The 13585-nt window shown below is 35.1% G+C and overlaps 1 protein-coding gene across 1 annotated transcript in view; it reads left to right on the plus strand.

Moving 5' to 3' along the window:
• The first annotated feature begins 7617 nt into the window (after positions 1-7617).
• LOC140139615 (sialidase-3-like) overlaps positions 7618-13585 on the plus strand; it is a 30266-nt gene continuing 24298 nt past the window's right edge. The window contains exon 1 of the mRNA XM_072161318.1: positions 7618-7646. The gene's annotated coding sequence lies outside the window, so the exon portion shown is untranslated. The remainder of the gene's footprint in view (positions 7647-13585) is intronic.

The following is a 13585-nucleotide window of genomic DNA, read 5'->3' on the forward strand; positions in this document are numbered from 1 at the left end:
AATGATGGGACATAATATGAAATCCAGATTTGTGAGCTATGACTTGACACGTACCATACAGACATCTATGCCAATATTGGAAATCATGAGTTTGTGTTCAAAATATATAACCTAAACCCTAACATTTGGTGAAGCGGTATTGGGGGAGGGGTATAATTTAAACTTAGTATCATAGGCCAGGGGGACATGGATGAGTGTACATGAACTAGGGTTTTTTTTTAATGTAAAATTTGCAATGTTAGTATTCATGGTGGTTCCAATCTTTTACTAGTCTTTAGGAAAGTCCTTTATTTGGAAGGTCCTTTTATTTTCTCTTCTCAAACATGTAATTTTTTTAATGAGGATAAACCCTTAGAAAAGACTTGGAAGTGATTCTTGTTACTTGAATATTAATAAACTTATTTATGTCTATGTACGAAGTTTTCCCAAAGCATTCCAAAATATTTGAAAAATCTAGAAACTAAAAACAATCTGACAAATCTCAGAAATCTCAGAAATTGAGGAGGGAGGGTACGAGAACCAAAACATTGATTTTTTTTCAGCCCAAAATGGTGCCATGCAATTCATAAAAGTAAACATTTGATAAAAGGAAGGCTCCCTCTTTTGTTATTTAATTCTAAAGGGCTCATCCCCGGCTCATCAGTAATTACTTCCTGTTTTATAGTTGAGAACAAATGATACAATACATTGCGTGTTTGCAATGATACATTTTAATACAAAAACGAAATGGTAGATAAACCATACACATGTGGTTTTAGGAAAGTGTTTGATTAATGATCATATAGCCTTGGGGAGGTCCAGTAAAACTATTAAGGTGACAGTGCATCTACTACATATCTTGGGTTCTTTTTTCTCCAATTTATATTATCGAAGTTAAAACATAACACTCATTAACCTATCAAAATGAAAAATATCAAGAAATTAAATGGAAGTACATATATATACACACACCCATCCACCCGGCCTCTCCATACACGCCACCACCACAAAGTTCGCACCAACATCACCAAAACATACTCTCCTACGTAGCTTTAATATACTCGCCACTGAGAAACTCTAAAAATATGCAGTAGGGGGCCTATGCAGGTATGCAAAACGAACCTGCCGCTTGTGTAACTTGTTGTTGTGATTGTTGGGGTGTACCTACATGTTTGGTAATGTCTATAAATAAACTTAACTCAACTCAACAGGTTGAAGACCCAGTTGAAGAAAGAAGGGAAATAACGAAGCTAAAATGACTCAAAGCTCTCTCTTTCTTCAAATATGGATAGATGTAAATATAATTGAGTTTATACATGCATGGTCACAAAGTTCTATGGTTGCATGAACAACAACCACAATGGTTTACAGCATACGAGCAAAGGTTGGAGGATCGTTTTAAATCTTTGTATTTGAAGATCAAGCTGGAAGTTAGTGAAGCCCTGGATTTTCACAATGAAGCATGTGATTCCAAAGTGAAGGAGTTGCAATCAGAGATAGATAAGTGTTGGGACAAAATAGATGATTTAGAAAACCGTGCTCGTCGTAATAACATTGTGCTGTTTAATATCCCAGAAGGTTCTGAAGCAAATCCAAGCAACTGCATTGACTTTGTGAACAATTTGATCACAGAATTCATCGACCCCAATATTCCAGAAGGATCAGTTGATATTCAGCGAGCGCATCGTACGCCGACTGGACCTCCTAGACCAGGTCAGATCAAGCCCAGACCCATTCATGTATATTTCAACCAATTTTCTCAGAAAGAAATGGTTCGCAAGGCAGCAATTCCAGCTTTCAAAGCAACAAAGTATAAGAACTGCAAACTCTTTGTGGCTGAGGACATAAGCAAGCGTCTCCAGAATAAGAGAAAGGAAATGTTACCTACCTTCAAGAAGCTTCGTGAGGAGGGCAAAAGACCCTTCTTTTCCTACCCGGCCATCCTGAAATATTGGGAAAACGGCGCTGTCAAAGTCTTCAAGATCACACCAGATGTGAATCCTTTCAGTCGTCAGAATACCCCATTGAGGTCTCAGCAACCAGCACTTTAGTCTAACTTTCAAATTCAAGAACTTGAACTTTCTTCAGTGACATTTGGTTGCATATTTGCTTTCATCCAAATATCTTCATTTTGGCAAAACACTTTCATTATCCAGCTTCAGTTTTAAGCGGACATTTTGTGTCTTCTTGCCAGTTTTCTTTGGAAAAAATATGTATGAAATTGAAGTTTAAAAGTTTAAAATTCAAGTCCAACTCTTAAAAAAAATTATCATAGGCCATTTTCTTTGGACTTGAACCATTTTGTAAAAAAGGACACTTATATGACGTTATTAAGTACTGTTTCTCATGTTTGTTCCCTTTTGCGGGAATTTAGGTGGCACAAACATTGATGTATTCAAGCCAATTGAGCTTTTTATTATCTCTTCACGTGCTGCAATGTTTCATTCTTCTGCATGTTTGCTGTTTGTTCTCAAAAGAATCGATCCTATTCCTTTCCGAGGGAATTATGGAGGCATTATATCATTAGACTTTTAATTGACTTTGAACTTTATGCCTCAAACTTTGCATTTTTAATGTGGAGTAGCCACATGCCACTCCTTTTGATCAGTGATACCTGTCGGTTGGAACTGTGATAAAACTTGAGGTTCCACCCCATGATGTGGTTTTCTGTGACAATTTTGTATTTGTGTTTGTTTTTGTTTGTGTGTGTGGTGGTCTGTTTTAGTGTTTTGTTTTCATGTTTCATGTTGTGCTCATATTTCATGTCTTGTTTTTATTATCTTGATCTTGCCATGATATTTAAATCTTTAATGATCTTTTGTAACTTGTTTCTTTTTTATTTTTTTTTGATATGGCTTTAAAGTTTAGTACCTTTAATTGCAGAGGGCTTCAAGATAATTTTAAACGTAAGAAAATTTTCAGTTATTTTCATAAACGTAATGATGATATTATTTTTCTACAGGAGACCCACTCTTCCGTGAATGATGAAAACTGGTGGTCTACCCAATGGGGCGGTCACTCATGGCTGTGCAGCTTTGCTTCTAACAGTAGAGGTGTTGGGATTTTAATCAAGTCTTCTGTTTCTGTGACTACAAATGCGGTTATTAAAGATCCTGATGGTAGATACTTAATTCTTGATGTTTTGTTAAATGGTTTACATTTAATTTTAGTAAATGTTTATGCTCCCAATAGGGATGACCCTGATTTTTTTCCTGATCTTTTTTCATTACTTGATAATATGGATTCTTCTAGTTTTCTTGTTGCCGGTGATTTAAACATTGCTTTAGGTCCCCTGGATTATCAAGGTTCTCTCACAAATCATTCTAATATTAATTCAAGAAATGCTCTTGAAGCTTTAATGGATGAATTTAATCTAGTCGATATTTGGAGGTCTGAACACCTCAACACCAGGAGTTATACCAGGCACCAGAAACACCCTGTTGTGCTTTCCAGACTTGATTACATTCTTGCTTCCAGTAACCTGGCAAACAATGTTAAATCATCTAATATCATTTCTGGTGTTAGCTCTGATCACTCGATTGTTACAGCTAAAATTTCAACTGATGTCCATGCAAGAGGAAAGGGCTATTGGAAATGTAACTGCTATTATTTGAGACATGACTCAGATTTTGTTGATTTTATTAAATCAAAAATTACTGAGTTTAAAAATATCCATAGTCAATCTCCTGCAAACCCAAACATCATTTGGGACAGTTTGAAATGAGTCATTACAGGCCATTGTATTGAATATACCAGCAGAAAGAAAAAGGAACGAAATCAAGTAAAGTCTAATCTTCTAAAAGAAATTGACAAAGTGAGAAAGGACATTTCTGAATTTTCTAATATCAATAATGATGTTAGTCTTGATGTCTTGGTTGAACGACTTAGTTCTCTGGAAAGTGATTTAAATAATATTATTGATCAAGAGACTGCTGGGCTAGTTGTCAGATCTAGATTAAAGTGGGTTGAGCATGGTGAAAAGAGTACCAGATATTTCTGCAATCTTGAGAAACGCTCCTCAGAGAAAAAAGTCATCCGGAATCTTATGAAGGAAAACGGTAACATTCAAACTGATCCTGTTAACATTTTGAAAGACCTTCATGGTTTTTATGATGATCTTTATACTTCTCGCTCTACTACAGCATCAGACCAAGCTGCAAGTACTTTTCTTGATCAGCTTGAAATTCCTCAGCTGTCTGAAGAAAGTAAAGAGAATTTGAATAGACCTGTTACAAAAGCTGAACTGCTTTTGAATTTGAAATCTTTGTGCCATAACAAAGCACCAGGTTTAGATGGCCTCCCAGTGGAGTTTTACATCGTCTTTTTTAATGATATTGCTGATATGTTAATTGCATCTTTTAATTTTTCCTTTGAACAAGGCCTTTTGTCTCTTTCCCAAAGAAATGGTGTTGTTACTTTGCTTCCTAAAAGGACCGTGATCCTATTTTTGTTAAAAATTACCGTCCTATTTCCTTATTGACGACTGATTATAAGCTTATTGCAAAGACCATGGCTAATCGTCTCAAACTTGTTCTTCAGGATCTTATTCATGATGATCAAACTGGTTTCATGAAGGGTAGGAATATTGGTTGTAACATTCGTAACATTATTGATTTGATTGAATATTCCGATATGAATAATATCCCAGGGTCTATTGTCTTGTTAGATATAGAAAAGGCTTTCGACAGCGTTGAACACAGTTTCTTATTTCAGGTTTTAAGTCGGTTTAATCTTGGGGATAATTTTATTCAGTGGGTCAAAACTTTTTACAATTGCCGGAAAAGTTATGTTATCAATAATGGTTTTCTCAGCAATCCTATTGACATGTCTCGTGGAATTTTTCAAGGCTGTCCTATTTCACCCTTTTTGTTCCTTTTTGCCATTGAAATTTTGGCTATCGCAGTTCGCAGTAATGAAAAAATAAAAGGTCTTAAAGTGGGTAACATAGAAAAGAAGATTAATTTGCTGGCTGATGATACCACTTGTTTCTTACAAGGGGATTTAGAATCTTTCCAATTTCTCTTCAACATCCTTGATAAATTTGCTTCCTTTTCAGGTTGCAAAATCAATATGTCAAAATCTGAGGCCATTCATATTGGCAGCTTAAAAGGTTCTGATTTCCATCCCTTTGAAGATATTGGGCTGAAGTTGAAGACAAACACCTTTAAAACCTTAGGTGTTAATTTTTCTCTTAATACACATGCTCTTTTTGAGCTCAACTTTACCCCTAAACTTCATCAAATTGAGCAAACACTCAATTGCTGGAGGAGTAGATATTTATCTCTCTTGGGCAAAGTTACAGTTGTAAAATCCCTGTTGTTACCCCAGCTCTTGTATCTCTTTTCTGTTCTTTGTATAAACATTCCAAAAAGTTTTTCAAGAAACTGAATAGTATGTTTTATAAATTCATTTGGAATGGAGGGAATGACAGAGTTAAGAGGGATGTCATGTGTAATGATTATGATAATGGTGGTCTTCGAATGATTGACCTTCTTGTGTTCTCACAGGCTCAAAAATTTGTGTGGGTTAAGCAGCTGCTTGATCCTAATTATTCTAGTTTTTGGAAATCCCTTGAACTTTCTGTTTTATCTTCTTTTTATCCAGATTATACTGTCTTGTTGAAGACAGATGCTCCTGATTGTGTTTTAAATACCCTGTCAAATTGTCAGCTAATTGAGACTATCAAATTATGGTATTTATACAAATGCAAGATGAAGGAAAAATTAAACTGGTCTGATTTCCATCTCCAGGACCCAATTTGGTGGAACAAAGATGTTCGGTTAAAAACAAAAAGTTTTTCTTTTACCCTACTTGGGATGAAAAAGGGATCCATTGCATTTCAGATCTTTATATGGGTCACAATTTAGTTAAAACCTTTGAAGATTTGGTTTTAGAATTTGATATTTCCATTAAAGACAGGAGAAAATACAATTATTTAATGAATGGGATTTATTTGGATTGGTTCCAGAACCCTAAGAACATTCAAGAAAACATTTTTGATACTATTTCTGCTTCGCTTTTAGATGCAGAGAAGGTTTCAAAACATGCCTACTCAACTCTTAGGAACCAAGCCACTGTTGAAGCTGAAAACAAATGGGTTGATTGTCTCGATGTGTTTGATGAAATTGAATGGAACTGTGTGCATAGTAGCAATTTTAAATGTACTATTGAAACCCAGTTACGCTCTTTTTATTTTAAAGTTTTTCATAGGGCAATTTGTACAAATAATTTTCTTCACAGAATTGGTAGGGTGGATTCACCCAATTGTTACTTTTGTAATGAATTGCCCGAAACAATTTTGCATTTATTTTGTGAATGCAAGAATGTGTCTCCCATGTGGGATGAACTATGTTTTTATATCAACAGTGTCACTGGGATTCTTTTACATTTTCCAAATTTGATAAAATGTTTGGTATCAGGGATACCTCTGAACATGACCTTTGTATTAATTTCCTTTTTCTGTGCCTTAAATTTTACATTCATAAGTGCAGATTTAAACAGACTAACCTTAGTTTCAATGCCTTTCTGAATATGGTCAAATTGAAGCAGAAAATTGAGTATAAAATTGCTGAAAGTAAAGGTAAACTGCGGCTCCATTTAAAAAAATGGACCATTGATCTTGAAGCATCTTAAATTGTTGTCCTTTTCTTCAATTATTTTCAAACTGATTATGGCAGGATCAAGATGGGTGTAACCAAGTAATGTGTGCACTTGTTTGACACAAGACTGGTGCTTGTGTTTTGTTTGTAAGAGTGAACGTTCTCTTTGTCCATCGTCTTTGTCTCTTTTGTGATTGTCCTTTGTACCTGTTCTTAAAAAGTTTGACTATAATATTATGATTTAATTCATGATCGTTGGGAACTGGTGGCCCATTTTGTATGTTTTTTCTCCCTCCACCAGTTCCAAGAACAGGGAATAAAAAACTTCAAAAAAAAAAAAAAAAAAAAAAAAAAAAAAAGTTCTATGGTTCCAGTAGCCTATCATTATCAAGGTTGCTGCATGATCGCAGTATAGGCCTACATGGTATACACAAGTCTGCACTGCAGCACGCATAGATGGAAGTTGGGATGATTTTTCTTGCAACTTTTCCCAAAAATATTAAAAATACTTCAAGATTTTAGTTTACCTTTTGATTTCACATTATATAGGATCAATGTTAGCTCTCTCTAGCAATGCAAACGTGCTCTCAATATGTTAAATATTAATGTGTTAAATTTTAAATCGCATAAGAGTGTTGTGTGACTATTTATATAAATAAATAGACATTCTTACACATGCGGTCAGCGTGGGTTCCCATTCACTTGCATGATACATGTATTACCATTACTTTTGAGCTCTTAGGCCTATTACCACTGGTATCGCTGCGAGCATGGTGAGTCTCTTGTACAAATACTATGCGTACAGTGGTGGTCACTCAACTATGTAGAGCGTATGATATATAACTGTGTATGAGAGTCCTATTACGCATCCTTGTTGTGGAAAAAAAAATCGCCCCCCGGAGAGAGACCCAAAATACCTCAAAATGATTTTCACCCAGGTTTTCACCGGAACTCATTAGGTGGTGTGCACCCTAATTGAATTACGTTCAGCTCGTAGGTCATACAGCGCATGCGTAATTGGTAAAATGCAAAATGCAAACGATAGGTAAACACACAAGCAGCTAGCAGGTAATGTGAAAGCCATATTGTGACATTTCCATTAGAAATAGAATTGCATTTTGTTCGCAAAATGTTACTTAACCTGTCATATATATCCTCTTTTAATTTTGGCCTAAACAGATGAGGCAATGCAAAGAAAATGGCTATTTAATAAAGCCGCCACGCTGGACAGTACAGTACAGTTAGTACACACTGTACTGTCTGTAGGTATCCCAGGCAAACCTTATAAATGCCCCCAGCATACTTTCCTGCCGCTTGCCGCTGCGGCAAGCGGCAGGGCGTTTCAACCAATGACAAGCCTTGATTGTATCCGTTTGTCTGCAATGCGCGTGCGCCACGCCGCTCAGCGGCAAGCGGCAGGGACAGGGTAGTATGAAACCAGCTTTAGTTAACACATTTGCTAGTCAGCGAAATTCGCCGAGACCGGGACCCAAACACAATGCATATTTACATAGAAATTTGAATTTTTTTCGAGAATAGGTCGGTGAAGGAAACCTACATAAATATGTTTTCTATACTTCATTTGACCCAAATATATGATTTTCTATGGTGATAATCAAGTCGCACATGGAATTTTAGAGGGATTTTGATAGCAGTTCCATTAAAAAAAGCTGCTATCGCCATGAGACTAAGATCTAGAAACACCCCTAAATGCCGTTTTGGGGAATTTTGCCACTGGTCGCATGTCACAAATAGGTCACCCAAAAATGGAGCAGCCGTAACATGAAAATGCTTTCTTCACACTTCAAGTTAGGTTTATTCTAAAAGTATAATACGTCCTATTGTAGAAAGTTTGGTGTCATCATATGGAAACCTTTTTAGTGAAAAGGGCCCTATCAAAATTGGCCTGAACGCACAGGTCACGCATAGTGAACACAGATCGATACTGTCAACGAAGCACTGAAACCTATGATACTATCGGTCGAATTTTTTATTTTGACATACGACTCGTTTATCGCTATTTTAACCACTTTATATTGTGTTTTATTGCAAACAAATACACACCTTTATTCTGTATTACTTATTTTACAATACTGTGGTTACAGAATAATAAAAAAATAAAAAAATAAATTACAATTTGGCCACAAATACGATAGAATCTACACAAACTTTGCGAAGAAGCTTGTCCACGTTATGCACAATAGCTTACTTAAGACACGGTTTCAGATTTGAAGCAGGTTTGACTGCCAAAAATGGCAAAATATAAAGTTTCAAAAAATATTGTTTTAAATATGTTTTCTAGACTGAAATTTTGTGCAGAATTCATTTCTGAAGTCAGGAATGCACAATCTGTCATTGTTTTCCTGATATGAGCATTACGGTAGAGGCATATGCTTTTGACGGAAATAAAAATATGAGATCCATAAGTGACAACATCATCACAACATATTTGAACTCTATTGGCACACTTATAAAGGCTCTGCAAGGCTCACATCATGTTGTAGTGCAAGTCTGACATCTGATTGGTGCACACACATTGAATATAGGTCATATGTTGCATAATATTACAGGTACTAATTGTTCCCGATTTTGCTCAAAAATGGGGTGGCGAGTCAATTTGATAAAAAATTAGAACTTAAAAATATGCATTTTAGCACAAGTTTGATACTATATCCCTGTAGTACTGTATCATGGGAATAACTGATTAGTTTTTCTGAAGTCAGAAATGCAAAATCTGTCATTGTTTTCCTGATATGAGCATTATAGTAGAGGCATATGCTTTTGACGGAAATAAAAATATGAGATCCATAAGTGACAACATCATCACAACATATTTGAACTCTATTGGCACACTTATAAAGGCTCTGCAAGGCTCACATCATGTTGTAGTGCAAGTCTGACATCTGATTGGTGCACACACATTGAATATAGGTCACATGATTGCGCAATATTACAGGTACTTATATTGTTCCCGATTTTGCTCAAAAATGGGGTGGCGAGTCAATTTGTTTAAAAATTAGAACTCAAAAATATGCATTTTAGCACAAGTTTGGTACTATATCCCTGTAGTACTGTATCATGGGAATAACTGATTAGTTTTTTAAACATGTCGCCCTCATATTTTTTTTTTGACGATTTTTCGAAATGCCAAAGTTTACGTAATTTACAGATGTCACAAATTGTTAAAAAAATTAGAAAAGAAAATTGAGAAGGAATGGAAAGATATTAATGTTATACCCAAGTAGGAACTTATACTGTGCATAACTGATTAGTTTTTCAAGCCTATAGCTCTTGTAGTTTTCTTGTAATCCCGATTTTTATAAATGGCGGGAATTTTTACACACATCAAAATTTTAAGGGTAGGGGAAACATTTTTACATTTTGCAAGTTTTTTCCTTAGTTAAAATGAACAAAGTTAGGTATCAAATGAAAGCCCATTCAATACTGCATAGACTGGTAGGTCAACCATCACTGTAGCACCTTCCTATCAAGAGTTATGATTTTTCAAATAAATTTTTTTGCCGAAAAGGGCTTATTTTGGCATGTCAATTGTCACGAGGCATGTCATATTTGAATGATTCTGGCACGCAAAATGATTAAGTCAATCACAAAACAAATACCTGAATCCATCAAATAGTAGGGGAGATTGGGGTTAGTTGAAACATTTTTCACAAAATCGTCTTTTTAACGCAAACCGATTACTTTCAAGAAACACTAACCATATCAGTATAAACATATACATACATGCTACAAATACAGCCTTAAATTTTATTGGACCTGCTTATGATTATTCATATAATCCAATTTGAAAATTTGAAAAAAAGTGTTTCAACTTACCCCAGGGGTGGGGTTAGTTGAAACACGGCTTGTAAAAATGTCAAAATAACTATTATTGTGTTGTTATGGTTATACTTCCCTTGAAGGCACCCTTTAACATACAATCAGTGTGAAAAAATGAATAAATAAATATGTGGGAGTGCGGGTCAATACTTTGGACACAAGGTGACAAGTGTCACCATGGACCAAAATATGAGAAGCCTAAAATATTATAAAATTTACTTTCTGTGTGCACTTTTTGCTTGTATTATTGCTTTTTAACCATATTAAAGCAATATTGAAGAAATGGTAAACATGTTACAAATTTTTTAAAAGTCAAATTTTTAACCATATTTTTCTATGCGATTTTCATGTGTCAACTAACCCCACCTCAAAAGTTTCAACTAACCCCGATGCCTATTTTTACATTTCAAAGTTCATTACACAAAATAAGAAATACAATAAAACTTTTATTTAACATTATTCTGGGACTTACTACTAGTGCTTATGATACTCAAAAAATAATCCCCTGAATCTTCAAACAACATGGAGATAACACATCTTTTCTGAGGGGTATAAAAATTAGTCAGTAAGTCAAAAAACAGATTTCCCAAGTCAACACTGGTGGGGCATCAGTGCTGTTGCTAATTTGGTGGATGACCCTTACTAATACCTATTACTAGGTGCCAGTATTTTACCAAATTAATTTTTTGTGTCAGAAAAAATGCAATGTTTCAACTTACCCGCTGCTCCAACTAACCCCAATCTCCCCTACCCTCAGCTGATATGTTAACATTTTAAAGGGCCATATCTATGTATATTGTAGACTCTATGAGTATACAAAGTTGGCATGTGAAAATTTTTGTCACCCAAAAAGTGCATTTTTCGGGCAAAATCGGCCACAAATCAACATTTTGTAGCAAAACGATGTATGATGCACGCGTTTTGACAAAGAAATCATGTTCTACAAACAATTTTACCCTAGAAAAGACACCTTAGAAATTAAACATAGCTATTTTCACTCTGGAGTGAATTTTTACACACTTTGGCAGTGAAACCTGCTTCAAATCTGAGACCATGTCTTAACCTCTTCAGCGGGTTGTTTGTTTACTTTCTGATCGATTGACTTTGCGCATTCAGTGCGTCGAAATGTTTAGGTCTGAGCAAAAGACTAGGATATGACGGCCTGATGACTAGATTTCAGTCAGACTTTTCGAATTCACGATGTTTTCTTTCTTGAACATACGCGAGTCTTAATCTGAAGCCACCAAAATGAATGTTACATCAATGGAAAGCGGTCACTTTGAAGAAATTGTACTCAAGGGATCCAAGTGATTAGATGGCGCTGTTTATTTTTCTGGTGAATAGAAGCTGACAAGAAGCTCCCGTTTTTTTAAGAAACGCGAAATTTACACTGAAATTTTCGCGATTTTTGACTAAAAATAAAAAATTTACACCTACATACGCGAGTCTAAACAAGTTTCGTGCATGTTTATTTTTTTAAAAATCAAAAGATCACAGTATTAGCTCCATGTAACTAGCAGATCCAGGTTATATCACTACAAATTATGTTTCAGTGGCAAGAGATGTAAAAAAAACCCAGATTTTAGCGCATGTTTCTATAGGAGTTCAAGCGTGGAATAGCTCGGAAAATCTTAGTTCCCCAAAGGTTTCGATATGTTTGTAGATAATTATGTTCTTTTTCAAATACAAAAAACCCCAAGTCAATTGGACAAGTACTTTGAGATTTATACCTCAATATGTAAGATGTGTCAATGGAGCAGCCGGTTCGGGAGAGCAGGTTCGGGAGCCCATAGGGTTATACACAAAATTGTGAAAATATGGCAAACTTCAAACCTTTGTATCTTGAAAAGTACAACTCGCATGGACCTCAAATTGCGCATATATCATCTTGGATTGTAGATCTACCTCATATTACATCAACTGTAACAAAAGATGTAACCAATTAATTGCCTAATTAAATGCTAATTAAGACAGTTTTCCCTATATGTTACTGTACAAAGTGTGCATACTGTGCTCCGACATTTCTAAATGGATTATCTCTTGCCCGAGTCACCCTGCTTATTCAAAAGAACACATATTTTTAAGGAAATTTGATGAGGAATTCAATTATGCTATTAGTTTTAGTGCCAGAAATGGAGGAAAAAAGTTTTGATTGAAAAATGTCATAAAAATTGTGAAATTATTTTACAACTTTTGACCACCCTGTATGTTTAATGTAAGGGATACTAAACTCTTTCTTCCTAATTTGTTTGAAGGACCCATGCAATGTCTTTCTGAATCCATATTTATTTTGAACTACATAGCTTTTAGAAAAGGAAAAATATGGGGTTCACCATGACAAGAAAGATGCTAATTTTGTTGTTTTTCCACCCTGTATATTTCTCACCCACCCTGTATTATGATGTTATGCTTTGTTGATTTGGCATCCTTGTAATATAAGCTTTCCAGAAATATATACTTATAATGGTCTAAAATGTATTCATTAAAAGTTGTGTTGAATTGAATCAAAATTGGTGACATTTTTCTCATTTTACATCATGTTACACAAAAGATGACCAATTCATGACATGCAACCCACTGTGGAATTTTGCTATCTGAATCTTTTTGATGAAAGTCAATCTTTGACAAGATGTAACTTCGTTACGGAAAGTGCTATGACAAAAATGTTTTCAGTTTTGGCTTTCTTTACTCAAGGGCTTTAATTTGATATGTAAAATGGTGCAGTTTGATGGCAAATTTGAATTCACCTAGCATACCTACACACTGCACTGTACATGCTGTATATATGCCAGGCAAACACATTTGCTAGTCAGCCAAATCCGCCGAAAATGTCAATGCATTTTTACATAGAAATTTAAAACAACTGGCCGAAGAAGGAAACATAAATATGTTTTCTATACTTCACTTGACCCAAATATATGATTTTTTATGGTGATAAGACACTCGCTCATGGAATTTTAGAGGATTTTGATAGCAGTTCCATTAAAAAAGCTGCTATCATAATGAGACAAAAGCTCTAGAAACTCCCCCGAAATGCCGTTTTGGGGAATTTTGCTAGCTGAATCTTTTTGACATTGTTTGATGAAAGTCAATCTTTGACAAGATGTAACTTTGCTACGGAAAGTGCTATGAAAAAAGGGTTTTCAGTTTTGGCTTTGTTTACTCAA

The sequence above is a fragment of the Amphiura filiformis genome, chromosome 18, assembly GCF_039555335.1.
Source record: "Amphiura filiformis chromosome 18, Afil_fr2py, whole genome shotgun sequence".
Taxonomy (NCBI): Eukaryota; Metazoa; Echinodermata; class Ophiuroidea; order Amphilepidida; family Amphiuridae; genus Amphiura; species Amphiura filiformis.